Source organism: Cherax quadricarinatus, chromosome 2, assembly GCF_038502225.1.
Source record: "Cherax quadricarinatus isolate ZL_2023a chromosome 2, ASM3850222v1, whole genome shotgun sequence".
NCBI classification, from domain to species: domain Eukaryota; kingdom Metazoa; phylum Arthropoda; class Malacostraca; order Decapoda; family Parastacidae; genus Cherax; species Cherax quadricarinatus.
The window spans coordinates 10,785,083-10,798,990 of record NC_091293.1 but is presented as its reverse complement, the minus strand read 5'-3'; the positions used below and the strand labels follow the sequence as shown (position 1 = coordinate 10,798,990).

Here is a 13,908-nt window from a genome sequence, read left to right as displayed (position 1 = left end):
ACTTTCGTTTTTCCTTTTGGGCCACCCCGCCTCGGTGGGATACGGCCGGTGTGTTGAAAGAAAGAAAGAAAGATTCAACATGAAAAGAGTTTGACAGATCACAATTTAAGCCTCATCACAGTTTTGACTGCAAAAGGTTCTTAATATTACTGAAAGTTCTTGTGAGGGTTCACATCCTTAATGCATATAAATAATAAATGCCAAATGAATCTGGAAGTCATAAACTTTATTTTACAAAACTTTTAAAACACTGCAGAGTTATATGCCTAATCTCATATTACTGCATGTCCTCCTCACCCCCTTCATGCTGAGCATAAACAGAGGTCGTGCACACAAGGTAGTTCATAGCAATGACGGCAGCTTTTTGCCAATAAATAAATGTGTAATTCTGGCTCAAATGCTAAAAAACAAACTATTTACATTCACTTTTGCACAATTTATAAACAAGATAAACAAATCTGCTATTTTACATCCATCACGTCAACAAAATCACCATATATACACCTAAGTTACCTTTAAAACCACTCTATACAGTTTTTAAGCAACACATACTATAAAAACATAATATTTTTCCTCAATGTTAATATGACTAACACTCTCAAGAGCATTAAAAGTTACAATAGCTGCTGTACCAGCCTCTTTTAAATACAGTACACTACTATATATCATTTATGTTCTCCTAATGATGTGTACAAAAAGAATATTTACTTACAATATCATAAAGTACTTAAGTACTAGACTATTTTTTTTTATAAAATTACCATTATCACATACCTACATTAAAAACTGTAACAGTATAAATAGGCTAACCTTGATGCAATACATGCATGCAAGGTTAAGTCACATTATCACAAGAGAAGTCTTTTTGCAGTTTGAACCCAAAATTATTGTACCGATTGATGCGGCTTGCACATCACACGCAACCCAATGATAGAAATTTGCTGCAAAGCACTATCTGCAGTTTTTCCAAAGTTTGTAATTAGTTCTATTTTCAATGGCTTGATTAAGGAATATGGGTAAAGAAAGAACTTGGATATATAAAATGCCTGTTTTTGGGATAACTGTCATAAAGGCTTCATAACATGATTTCTATAGATCATTATCACTCATTAAATTTAATTTCTTTGCAAACTGGGCCAGACAAATGTCTTTTATCCAATCATCAACAATCATCATTGTTTTCTTGTAGTTCGGGAATTTAAAAAAAAAGAAAAAAAAAATCAGCCACCTCACTTGGTGTTTTATGTATATAGCATTGTATATGGTGTGTGTGTGCCCATATTCCATAAAACATTATTTATAAAGGTAAAGTTTTCATCATGGATAAGGATTCAAAAATATTTCTTACTGTTGATCACCACTTGGTACTGAGTCATGCTCTGGCTACACATTATTTCCATTCACTTGCTATTGTTTACAAGTGATCACATTATAATTAACTAGACCATAACAACCATATCTCCAGTGATAATGCACTGAACTCAAAACTCGCACAAGTTTAATTTCTCGGCCGACCACAAGATGAGTGTGCTTACTATTTATCTACAAAGCATGCCTGCCTGTAAGACATTGACTCCTAATAGGGAGATACTGTATTATCAAACATGTATCAGCAATATACATTAATGTAAAAAAATAGTAATTATACGTCACCACCCTGCCTTGACAGGAAACAGCCATTGAGGTAAAGAAAAAAAAATAGCTAATTTATACAATATATAATTTTATATACAGTAGGGCCCCACATATATGGCAGATTAGGTTCCAGGCTACCGCCGGAAAGCGGACATCGCCAAAAAGCAGAACACCATTTTTTCCACTTATGAATGTATATAGATGCCAGTTGACAAGTTTACACTAGCATATATTAAGTTAACAATAGAACTAGCCATTAAAAAACAAGAAAAAGTAAAATACACACATAGTACACTCATTACTTATCTCAAAATATTTGTAGTCTTAATGTAGGGTGAGAGGTGAGTAATATGTATTGCAAGTCAGGTATGGTAGGTATGGTAGCCCTCCTGGCCAACCCACCCACACTTAATATACTACTACATTTAAAGTGCCCGAGAGCAATAAAATGCATATACAGTACACTCATTACTTACCTTAAAATATTTGTCAACTTAATGTAGGGTGAAAGGCAAGGATACGATATAAAAATGAATAAATGAGAGAGAGAGAGAACGTGTAAATGAGAGAGGACAGAGCCTCAGTGTGTGTCAACAAACAGATGAACGTGTCTGGTTTTGGTTGATACATGTTCATTTCCATTTCTGTTAATGTTATACATAATATAATACAAACACCTTACATTGTGTACAAGTTGTCTCCACATTGGTGAAGTAGAATAAATAAAGAGCAACACTCCATTTCTCATGTAACACACCATTTTTAGAAGGAATGATGCTCTGAATGTAGGCATACAAAAGGAATAATTTTCTACAGTTACCCCCAGTAGTACTACTGGAAAAAAACCTCATATTTATGTTAATTTATTCAATTGTGGGTGTATTTATCATGTTTATATGTTACGTAGTATGTTTATATATTTTTGAAAAAAATAAAGATGGATTAATCAAAATACTACCTATATTTACATAATATACGACATTTAACCCTTTGACTGTCAGTGTCGTATATATACGTCTTACAAGCCAGTGTTTTTGACACATTAACACACCAAAATTCTAGTGGCTTCAAATAAAGAGGGAGAAAGCTGGTAGGCCCACATGCGAGAGAATGGGTCTGTATGGTTAGTGTGCGCAGTATAAAAAAAATCCTGCAGCATGCAGTGCACAATGAGAAAAAAAAAATACCGTGTTTTTGGATTAAAGCGCCAACTTTGAGGTGTATTTTCGTATAGCATTTATGGTTGTATTCTCATGTCTTGGTCTCATTTAAGAGAATGGAAGATATATTACAGAAATAGAATGATTTTGATTGGTTTCACAATGAAAAAGACCTTGAAACTGAGCTTGAAGTAGCTCAAGATGCTCAAGAATAAACAAATGACATCACTGACCAATACATATCCCACTGGCAGGTTTAATATGCAGTCATGAATGGGATGACATTATTTATGCAATTATTACAATAATGCAGTAGCCTGCATAACATTAAATCTTCTATTTTTTGTGTGAATAAAAATTCAAATTAGAAAGCAAGAGTAATATATAAGAGGAGCCTGGAGATGTGACTAAAGAGAGAAAATGTTATTTTAGTGCCAGGAATGTCTATATTGTTTATTCTGGACCTTATTTTGAAAGTGGCATCTTTTTTAATTTGTGTGAAATAGGCCAAAATGCCAATTTCTGACCACTTTATTGGGTAGTTGAAATTGGTAAATGGGCGGTTTCTTGTACTCAATCAAAAGAGCAAATGGAGTTCTAAAGAAATAGCTACAAGTTTGGTCAACTGGAACAATGGAATTAGCCGAAAATAGGGCTCAAAGTGGGTGAAATTGCCGATGTGTATATCCCCGAGTTCGCTAACTTCGCAAGAGTGTAATTCCACAAGTTTTCCATCAAATTTCATACTTTTGATGTCATTACCATCGGGAAAATATTATCATTTCATAAAAAATTTTTTTTTTTCAAATACAGTGGACCCCCGGTTAACGATATTTTTTCACTCCAGAAGTATGTTCAGGTGCCAGTACTGACCGAATTTGTTCCCATAAGAAATATTGTGAAGTAGATTAGTCCATTTCAGACCCCCAAACATACACGTACAAACGCACTTACATAAATACACTTACATAATTGGTTGCATTCGGAGGTAATCGTTATGCGGGGGTCCACTGTATTTTGCAACACAGAGAGACTTCAGGATTTGGGGTCTTGACAGTCAAAGGGTTAATATGCCTCAGAATGATTATTATTGATATTATTATTAAAACAGTATCTTCAAGACAAATAAGATACATACTCTTAGTAATTTTAACCCTTTCAGGGTCCAGAGGCTAAATTTCAAAGGGTGCACCAGTGTCCAAGAATTTTCAAAACAAACTTTGTTATTTTTTCTTATGAAATGGTAGAGAATCTTTTTCTGGAGGTAATAAAACAAAAAGTACGAAATTTGATGGAAAATTGATGAAATTATGCTCTCGCAAATTTTCATGTGTCAACGATATTTATGAATCGGCGATTTTGCCGACTTTGACTCCCATTTTAGTCCAATTACATTATTCCAGTCGACCAAATTCTTAGCCATTCCACTAGTATTACTTCTGGAGAAGAGTATTGTTTGTACTCGACTGAAGAATCCTACTGTGTAGGCGAAACGTTTCGAAATAAAGATACCTAACTATTGCATATGTGTCTTACCTAACAACCTGTGGTAAGATGTTTATCTTAACCTGTGGTAAGATGTTTATCTTACCACAGGTAGTTAGGTAAGACACATATGCAACAGATAGGTATCTATTTCGAAACATTTCGCCTACTGTGTAGGCTTCCTCAGTCGAGTACAAACAATATTCTTCTCCAGACTGAGGGACTAACCATCTCAAAACGTCAAGGGTGATGGACTGATTACATAGTCTTCAAGTCTCTTCTGCTTCTATCGACTTTTCTGTACTCAACTGAAGAAGCCTACTGTGTAGGCGAAACGTTTTGAAATAAAGATACCTAACTGTTGCATATGTGTCTTACTTAACAACCTGTGGTAAGATGTTTAACAGTGTTACCAGACTGTGGTAAGATGTTTGACAGTGATGCCAGACTGTGGTAAGATGTTTGATACTGTTACCAGACTGCGGTAAGATGTTTGACAGTGTTACCAGACTGAGGTAAGATGATAAATTAGACACATGTGCAATACTTGTATATCTTTATTGAAGACAAGTTTCTCCACACACTGGCTTCATGAGTCCTGTACAAAAAATGTCCATTATGTTGCTGTGTCCGACAGATTGTAATAATGTTGGTAGAATTACCCACAGATACACAAATATAATTATCAGAGAACAGTGAAACCCCAGGTTTCGGCTGCCCTGGGAACCAGCCACTTCGGGTTTCGCCCGCTTTTTTCGGCCAAATTTTGTCTTATGTTTCGGGTGTTGCCCCAGGTTTCGGCTGGCGTACCAGACCTGTCTGCCTGCCCCCGCAAGCGTCATCAGCCAGTCTAGCGTTGTTTATCTTTGAGTGAACATTACCGTGCACTCTCATCCTGCCAGCCAGGCAGCCAGTCATCCAACCAGGCAGCCATCTAGCCAGCCAGCCATCTAGCCAGCCAGCCAGCCAGCCAGCCAGGCAGCCACCCAGCCAGGCAGGCAACCAGCCATCCAGCTAGCCAGCCAGGCAGAAGCGCTAAACCACAAGGGCTATACAGCGCTGCAGGGCAGGGAAGGATGTGAGGGTATCGGGCAGCAAGAGGGAGAGGGATGATTAGTAGGTTAAGGAGTACAGCAGGGCAGTGGATAGTGCAGGGGTAGAGGGTAGCAAGAGATTGAGGTAGAAAGAGCTGATGGAACTGCTAAAGGTATCATCAGAGTTTGTGGAGTATATCAGTTGCTGCCAAAAGGTCATTGAGAGTGTCTGGATTAAAGGAGAAAGAAGGGAAGGTAAAGAAAGAGCAGCAGAGCGGAAACGACGGAGGTAAATTCTGCGTGCTCGTTGATAGAGTGGGCAGTCCAACAGAATGTGGCTAAGAGATACTGGAACCTGACAATTCTCACACAGAGGAACAGGGCGCCTCTCCATGAGATACCCGTGAGTAAGACGAGTGTGGCCAATGTGAAGATGGGAGAGAGTAGTCTCCCAACCTCGACACTGATGAAAAGAAGATGGCCGTAACCTATACTCGGTTTAATAGAATGAAGTTTGTTATAGATCAGATCAGACCAACATTGTTGCCAATGGGTGTGAAGGTGGGTAGCAATTACAGCAAAATAGTCTGTGAATAAAACACCTCTATATGAAACTGGGAGGTCGTGTGCTGCTGACCGTGCAACAGTGTCTGCCTGTTCATTGCCCTGTATGTCAACATGACCAGGGACCCAACAAAAAACAATATCTTTGTGATTGGTAGAGATATGGCATAACCAAAGTTGGATATGGAGAACTAGGGGGTGAGGTGTATCAAATTTTCGTATAGCCTGTAAAGCACTAAGGAAGTCTGAAACAACCACAAATGGTGGCACAGGCACAGATGCAATACGGATAAGTGCTGCAAGAATGGCATACAATTCAGCAGTAAAAATGCTAGCCGAAGATAGTAAATGCCCTCGCATGACACGGTCCGGAAACACTGCTGCGAATCCGACACCATCAGAAGATTTAGAACCATCCATGTACACTGTGATGGCATGAGAATGAGAGTGGAAGTGGTCAAGAAAAAGAGCGGGAAGCTACCGTAGGCAGTTTGGCTTTCGTGCATGGCAGTGAGAAAGAACAGACACTAACAGCTGGACCTTCCCAAGGGGGTAGGGAAAAAGTGAGATCCTAAATGAACAAAGAAAGGTGGTAACTGAAGGGAAGACGAGCAAATGTAGGCGAAGAGAAAAAGGACAGAGTAAACAGGGGTGACGAACAAATAAAGAATATCTACTAACATCAATGACTATTCTATATATGGAAGAATTGTGGAGATCATGAGAGCGAACATAACAGCAAAGGCAATGAGCATCATGGCGATCAGACAAGGATGGAATATTCGCTTCTGCACGAGACTCTCAACAGGTGAAGATTGAAAAGCACCAAGGCATAAACATAATCCCTGGGGATGGATGGGATGGTATCAAGATAGAGTAGCATGAGAGGCTGCCGAATAGATCTGATCACCATAATTGAGATTCAATAAAATTAAGACTGAATGTAGACGAAGTAGAATTCTACTATCAGCTCCCCATGAAAGATGAATGAGGGTTTTAAACACGCTGCACCGTGCAGCGCATTTCAAACGTACTGCCCGAGCAAAAGCAGGAGACCACCAAGGCAAGCACTTCTGAGAATGCCTGCCCAAGGTTTGGGGTACAGAATCAGAAGCTGCAGATAAAACTGAGGTCGAGAAGGTGTAAAAGCTCATCAATGGAGGACAAAGAAGGAACCTTACTAAAAGCAGTTAGTTGTGAGTAAAGGTCCCAATTTGCTCAATCAAACTGCCAGCATGGGCTACAAAGAGGTGGTGAATATGAAGGAGAATTATTGGAAAATGACTGTTGTCATGTAAGTCTGGGAGGACAGACCAGGGGAAGTCTAGTGCAGTGGAGAAAGAGCAGACCGAGAGATCGATGCAAAAGAGAGTATGAGTATGAGGATCAAAATGGGTGGGAGTACCCGTATTTAAAACATGGAGGGGGTGAGAAGAGAGAAAAGCCTCTAACTGAATGCCGCAGGAGTCACAGTGAGACTCCCCCCAGAGGAAATGGTGGGCATTAAAATCGCCAAGTAACAGAAGTGGTGGCGGTAAGGACGAAACAAGAAAGTCAATATCTAGGATAGATAATGCCCGAGAAGGAGAGAGATACAAAGAACAGATTGTATACCACTTATTCAGGTGGATACGGGCTGCAGTATAATGCAGTGAAGTGTGCATATAAGAAGGGCACTTTCGTTAAAGGTTTCATCTGAAGAATACAATAAATCATAGCCTGTGATAGGATGGATAACAATGAAGTGTAATTTTGGTTCTTGTAAGCAAACACCAACAGGGGAAAACCGGGAGAGCAACATCTGAAGCTGACCCTGATTACCTCTGAGGCCACGGGTATTCCACTGTAAATAGGCCATGATTGGTAAAGAGAAAGATACAAGAAATCTGCAGGTAGAGGTATCTACGGACTATAGGGGTTAAAAAAGTCCACGTGGCAGCAGCGGAAAATGTTCAGCCAGCGAAGGAATGGGATGCTGCGAAGATAGGAGTTGCCCAGATGGAGGAGAGGGAAGAGGAGGAACAGGAGGTTGATCAGTATCCATTGATGGTCTAGTCTCTTCAGTATATTCTGAGATAGCTTCAATTGTTTTGGAAGACAAAGACGATGTATGGGATACAATATTGGAGATGGAAGGAGGAAGGTGAATAAAGATTGGGACAGCAATGGACTGTACCAAAGTAGGGGGGAAACAAAAGGGTAGAGGGAACTGGAGAAGTAGTGTGGGAGGGGACAGAAGAGGAAGAAACTTGGGAGGGGACAGGGAAGGAAGGTATAGTACGAGGAGGAGGGTGAACCTCCACACTTGTACCAGAGCCAGTGAGAGGTGAAGAACCAGGTACAGAGACTGGAAAGGTAAAATGTGGAGGTAGAAGAAGGGAAGAAGGGGTTAAGAGAGATTTGAGCAATGGAGATTTTTTTGGACTTCTGAGAAGTAGAGGGGCAATAGGGAGGAGGTATTGTATGAGGTCTTGTCGATACCGGAACTTGTGAGGGAGAACATGAAAAAGTGAGAACAGACTGAGGTGTTGAGGTAGGGACTTCTGAGCCCAGCAATTTCTACACTGTTGCGATGTAGGGATCACATCTCGAACCTGTAAACGATATCCCGCTATATAAACAGAGGATGGGAGTTCACGGCAGTCGAAAGTTAATCGAGCTACATGGAAAGAGTATCACCTCCGCCCACGGGCAGGGAGGATGTGTCTACTTTGAGGATTGGGAGGTCTGGAGTTCCATCTGTTCTAGAATGTCATAAGAATATAAGAAAAAAGGAACACTGCAACAGGCCTACTGACCCATGCGGAGCAGGTCCATGTCCCCCCCTCCTGGATTAGCCCAAAGACCCACCCATTCTGGTCATCTTCACTCAAGGATGGAGCACTGCACCAGACCCAGCAGCACAAGCTAGTCAGGTCCAACTCACACCCACCCACACCCACTCAAGTATTTATCTAACCTATTTTTAAAACTACACAACGTTTTAGCCTCAATAACTGTACTCGGGAGTTTGTTCCACTCATCCACAACTCTATTACCAAACCAGTGCTTTCCTATATCCTTCCTGAATCTGAATTTTTCCAACTTGAAACCATTGCTGCGAATCCTGTCTTGGCTGGAAATTTTCAGCACGCTATTTACATCCCCGTTATTTATTCCTGTTTTCCATTTATATACCTCGATCATATCCCCCTAATTCTACGCCTTTTGAGAGAGTGCAGATTCAGGGCCCTCAGTCTATCCTCATAGGGAAGATTTCTGATACATGGGATCATCTTTGTCATCCTCCTCTGTACGTTTTCCAGAGCATTTACAGTGGACCCCCGCATACTGTACGCATCGCATACCGTACAATCCGCATACCACTCGCTTTGATCGCAAAAATTTTGCCTCGCATACTGCCCAAAAACCCGCTCACCGCTCTCCATTCGAGACGCGTCCAATGTGCGCCCTCAGCCAGCCTCACATGTTCCGCCGGTGGCATTGTTTACCAGCCAGCCTCCGCGGTAACATCCAAGCATACAATCGGAATATTCCGTATTATTACAGTGTTTTCGGTGCTTTATCTGGAAAATAAGTGACCATGGGCCCCAAGAAAGCTTCTAGTGCCAACCCTACAGCAATAAGGGTGAGAATTCCAATAGAGATGAAGAAAGAGATCATTGATAAGTATGAAAGTGGAGTGCGTATCGCCTACCTGGTCAGGTTGTACAAGAAACCCAAATCAACCATCTCTACTATTGTGGGCAACAGAAAGGCAATCAAGGAAGCTGTTCTTGCCAAAGGTTTAACTGTGTTTTCGAAACAGAGATCGCAAGTGATGGAAGATGTTGAGAGACTCTTATTGGTGTGGATAAATGAAAAACAGCTAGCAGGAGATAGCGTCTCTCAAGCGATCATAAGCGAAAAGGCTAGGAAGTTGCATGAGGATTTAATTAAAAAAATGCCTGCAACTAGTGATGATGTGAATTTAAGGCCAGCAAAGGTTGGTTTGAGAGATTTAAGAAGCGTAGTGGCATACATAGTGTGATAAGGCATGGTGAGGCTGCCAGTTCGGACCACAAAGCAGCTGAAAAATATGTGCAAGAATTCAAGGAGTACATAGAAAGTGAAGTTTTTAATTGTGATGAAACAGGCCTGTTTTGGAAGAAAATGCCAAGCAGGACCTACATTACTCAGGAGGAAAAGGCACTCCCAGGACATAAGCCTATGAAAGACATGCTTACTTTGTTGATGTGTTCCAATGCTACTGGTGATTGCAAAGTGAAGCCTTTATTAGTGTATCACTCTGAAACTCCCAGACCGTTCAGGCAAAAGAATGCCCTCAAGGAGAATTTGTGTGTGCTGTGAAGGGCAAACAGTAAGGCATGGGTCACTAGGGACTTTTTCTGTGACTGGTTACACCATGCATTTGCCCCCAATGTGAAAGATTACCTAACTGAAAAGAAATTAGAACTTAAGTGCCTCCTGGTGTTAGACAATGCCCCTGGTCATCCTACAGACGTGGCAGAGCGACTTTATGGGGACATGAAATTCATTAAGGTGAAGTTTTTGCCTCCTAATACCACTCCTCTCCTGCAGCCCATGGACCAGCAGGTTATTGCAAACTTCAAAAAACTGTACACAAAAGCTCTGTTTGAAAGGTGCTTTGTAGTGACCTCAGAAACTCAACTGACTCTAAGAGAGTTTTGGAGAGAGCACTTTAATATACTCAACTGTGTAAACCTTATAGGTAAGGCTTGGGAGGGAGTGACTAAGAGGACCTTGAACTCTGCTTGGAAGAAACTGTGGCCAGAATGTGTAGACCAAAGAGATTTTGAAGGGTTTGAGGCTAACCCTGGGAATCCTATGCCAGTTGAGGAATCCATTGTGGCATTGGGGAAGTCCTCGGGGTTGGAGGTTAGTGGGGATGATGTGGAAGAGTTGGTGGAGGAGGACAATGAAGAACTAACCACTGATGAGCTGATAGATCAACTTCAACAGCAAGAGGCCAGACCTGAGGAAACTGGTTCAGAGGAGGGGAGAGAGAAATTGAAGAAGTTGCCTACTACAAAGATTAAGGAAATCTGTGCAAAGTGGCTTGAAGTGCAAACCTTCATGGATGAAAATCACCCTCACACAGCTATTGCAAGCCGTGTTGGCAACCTGTACACTGACAATGTTGTGAAACACTTTAGGGAAGTCATAAAGGAATGAGAGGTACAGGCCACTATGGACAGATATGTTGTGCGAAAAAAGTCCAGTGACTCTGAAGCTGGTCCTAGTGGCATTAAAAGAAGAAGGGAAGTAACCCCAGAAAAGGACTCGACACCTCAAGTCTTAATGGAAGGGGATTCCCCTTCTAAACACTAACACTCTCTCTCCCCTCCTCCCATCCCATCAATCATCACCAGATCTTCAATAAAAGTAAGTGTCATGTAATTGTGCATGCCTTTTTCAGTTTGTGTGTATTAAAATTAACATTTCATGTGGTAAAAAAATTATTTTTTTCATACTTTTGGGTGTCTTGCATGGATTAATTTGATTTCCATTATTTCTTTTGGGGAAAATTCATTCGCATACCGAACATTTCGCATAACAACCAGCCCTCTTGCACGGATTAAGGTCGCTATGCGGGGGTCCACTGTATATCCATTCTGTAATACGGTGACCAGAACTGAGCAGCATAGTCTAAATGAGGCCTAACCAAGGATATATAGAGTTGAAGAACAACCTGAGGACTTCTATTATTTATACTTCTAGATATGAAGCCAAGAATTCTGTTAGCTTTATTGCGAACACTAATGCACTGTTGTCTTGGTTTTAGATTACTGCTAACCAGAACTCCTAAATCCTTTTCACAATCAGTAGTATTAAGATCTACATTATTTAGTTATATGTGGCATGGTTATTTAACTGTCCAACATTCAGAACTTTGCATTTGTCAATATTAAACTGCATCTGCCACTTCTCCGACAATTGCATCAGTCTATTCAAATCATCCTGGAGTGCTCTAGTGTCTTCATTAGAATGAATTGGACGGTCTGTTTTGGTGTCATCAGCAAATTTGCTTATGTCGCTATTTATTCCCTCATCTATGTCGTTTATGTAAATTGTGAACAACAACGGGCCCAACACTGACCCCTGAGGAACACCGCTTGTGAAGTGCCCCCATTCTGATTTCTCCCCATTTGTGCAAACTCTCTGCTGTCTATTTGTCAGCCATGTCTCTACCCAGGAAAAAAATTCTCCTCCTATTCCGTGTGCCTTAAGTTTCCTCAATAGCCTCTGGTGTGGAACTCTATCGAAAACCTTAGTGAAGTCCATATACACAATATCATATTCATTACCATGATCTACCTCCTCAAACACCTTAGTGAAAAAAGTTAGTAAATTCAAAAGACAAGAACGCCCCTTTGTAAAACCGTGTTGAGATTCATTAATCAATCTGTGCCTGTCAAGATGGCTACGAATTGCTTCGGCAATTATTGATTCCATAAATTTTCCCACTATGGAGGTAAGGCTTATTGGTCTATAGTTCGAAGCCAAGGGCCTGTCACCTGCCTTGTAAATAGGTATTACATTTGCCATTTTCCACTTATCAGGCACTATGCCAGTTTGTAGTGATATGTTAAAAAGATTAGCCAAAGGTATGCTAAGTTCCTCTTTACATTCCTTTAACACCCTTGCAAACAGTTCATCAGGGCATGGGGATTTGTTAGGTTTTAGTTTCTCTATTTGTCTGAGGACCATGTCACCGGTTACTGCAATCGTACATAGTTTATCATCCTGTTCTACAATCTATTATTTCAGGAATATCGCTAGTATTTTCCTGGGTGAAAACTGAGAGGAAGTAGGTATTTAGAATTTCACACATATCCTTATCACTGTCAGTGATCTGACCAGAGTTACTCTTAAGTGGGCCAATCTTGTCCCTAATCTTACTTCTGTATACCTGAAAGAACCCTTTTGGATTAGTCTTTGAATCCCTTGTGACCTTAGCCTCATAATCCCTTTTTGCTTTTCTTATTCCTTTCTTTATTTCTCTCTTTAATTGAATATATTGATTACTTAACTGCCCATCCCCTCTTTTGATACGCCTATACAGTGGACCCCCGGTTAACGATATTTTTCACTTCAGAAGTATGTTCAGGTGCCAGTACTGACCGAATTTGTTCCCATAAGGAATATTGTGAAGTAGATTAGTCCATTTCAGACCCCCAAACATACACGTACAAACGCACATACATAAATACACTTACATAATTGGTCGCATTCGGAGGTGATCGTTATGCGGGGGTCCACTGTACATGTATATACCTCTCTTTAGACCAATGAGATGTTTTAATCTATTGTTCATCCATTTGGGATCATTTTTGTTAGATCTAATTTCCCTACTCGGAACAAAAGTTGTTTGGGCAGCTAGAACTATGCTCTGAAAAACGTCATATTGGCAACCAAGATCACCTACCTGACCCATAGTCAGGACATCCCAATTTAGCCCACCCAGGTAATTTTTCAGTCCCATGAAGTCGGCCAAGCGAAAATCTGGGACAGAGATTTGATTGCAGTTATCTGGGTAATTCCATGATATATTGAAACTAAGTGATTTGTGATCACTTTCCCCGAGCTCATCATTAACCTCAAGATTATTAATTAGTGAATCTTTGTTGGCAAGAACCAAGTCAAGCAGATTGTTTCCTCTAGTTGGTTCTGTCACAACCTGTTGTAAAAAGCAATCCTGAACTGTATCAAGAAAGTCAATAGACTCAAGATTTCCTGTCATATTGTTCCAATCAATTTGTCTAAAGTTAAAATCTCCCATTATCACAACATTTTCATATCTAGATGCCTTATGAATTTTGTCCCATAACAGCTTACTGCCCTCCCTATCAAGGTTTGGGGGCCTATAAATCACACCCAAAATTAATTTGTCACGTCCCTCGAGAAACTGTAACCAAACAGATTCTGTGTTCGATGTTTCTAATCTTACATCCTGTCTAAGACAACAATTTAAATTTTCTCTGACATACATCGCCACACCACCACCC

At 40.5% G+C, this 13,908-nt stretch overlaps 1 long non-coding RNA gene across 1 annotated transcript in view; it reads right to left on the bottom strand.

The window, feature by feature from the left end:
- Positions 1 to 205: 205 nt before the first annotated feature.
- LOC138853026 (uncharacterized) overlaps positions 206 to 13,908 on the bottom strand; it is a 95,155-nt gene continuing 81,452 nt past the window's right edge. The window contains exon 4 of the long non-coding RNA XR_011392266.1: positions 206 to 13,908. This exon is cut by the window's right edge and continues 27,585 nt beyond it. This is a non-coding gene — a long non-coding RNA (uncharacterized lncRNA).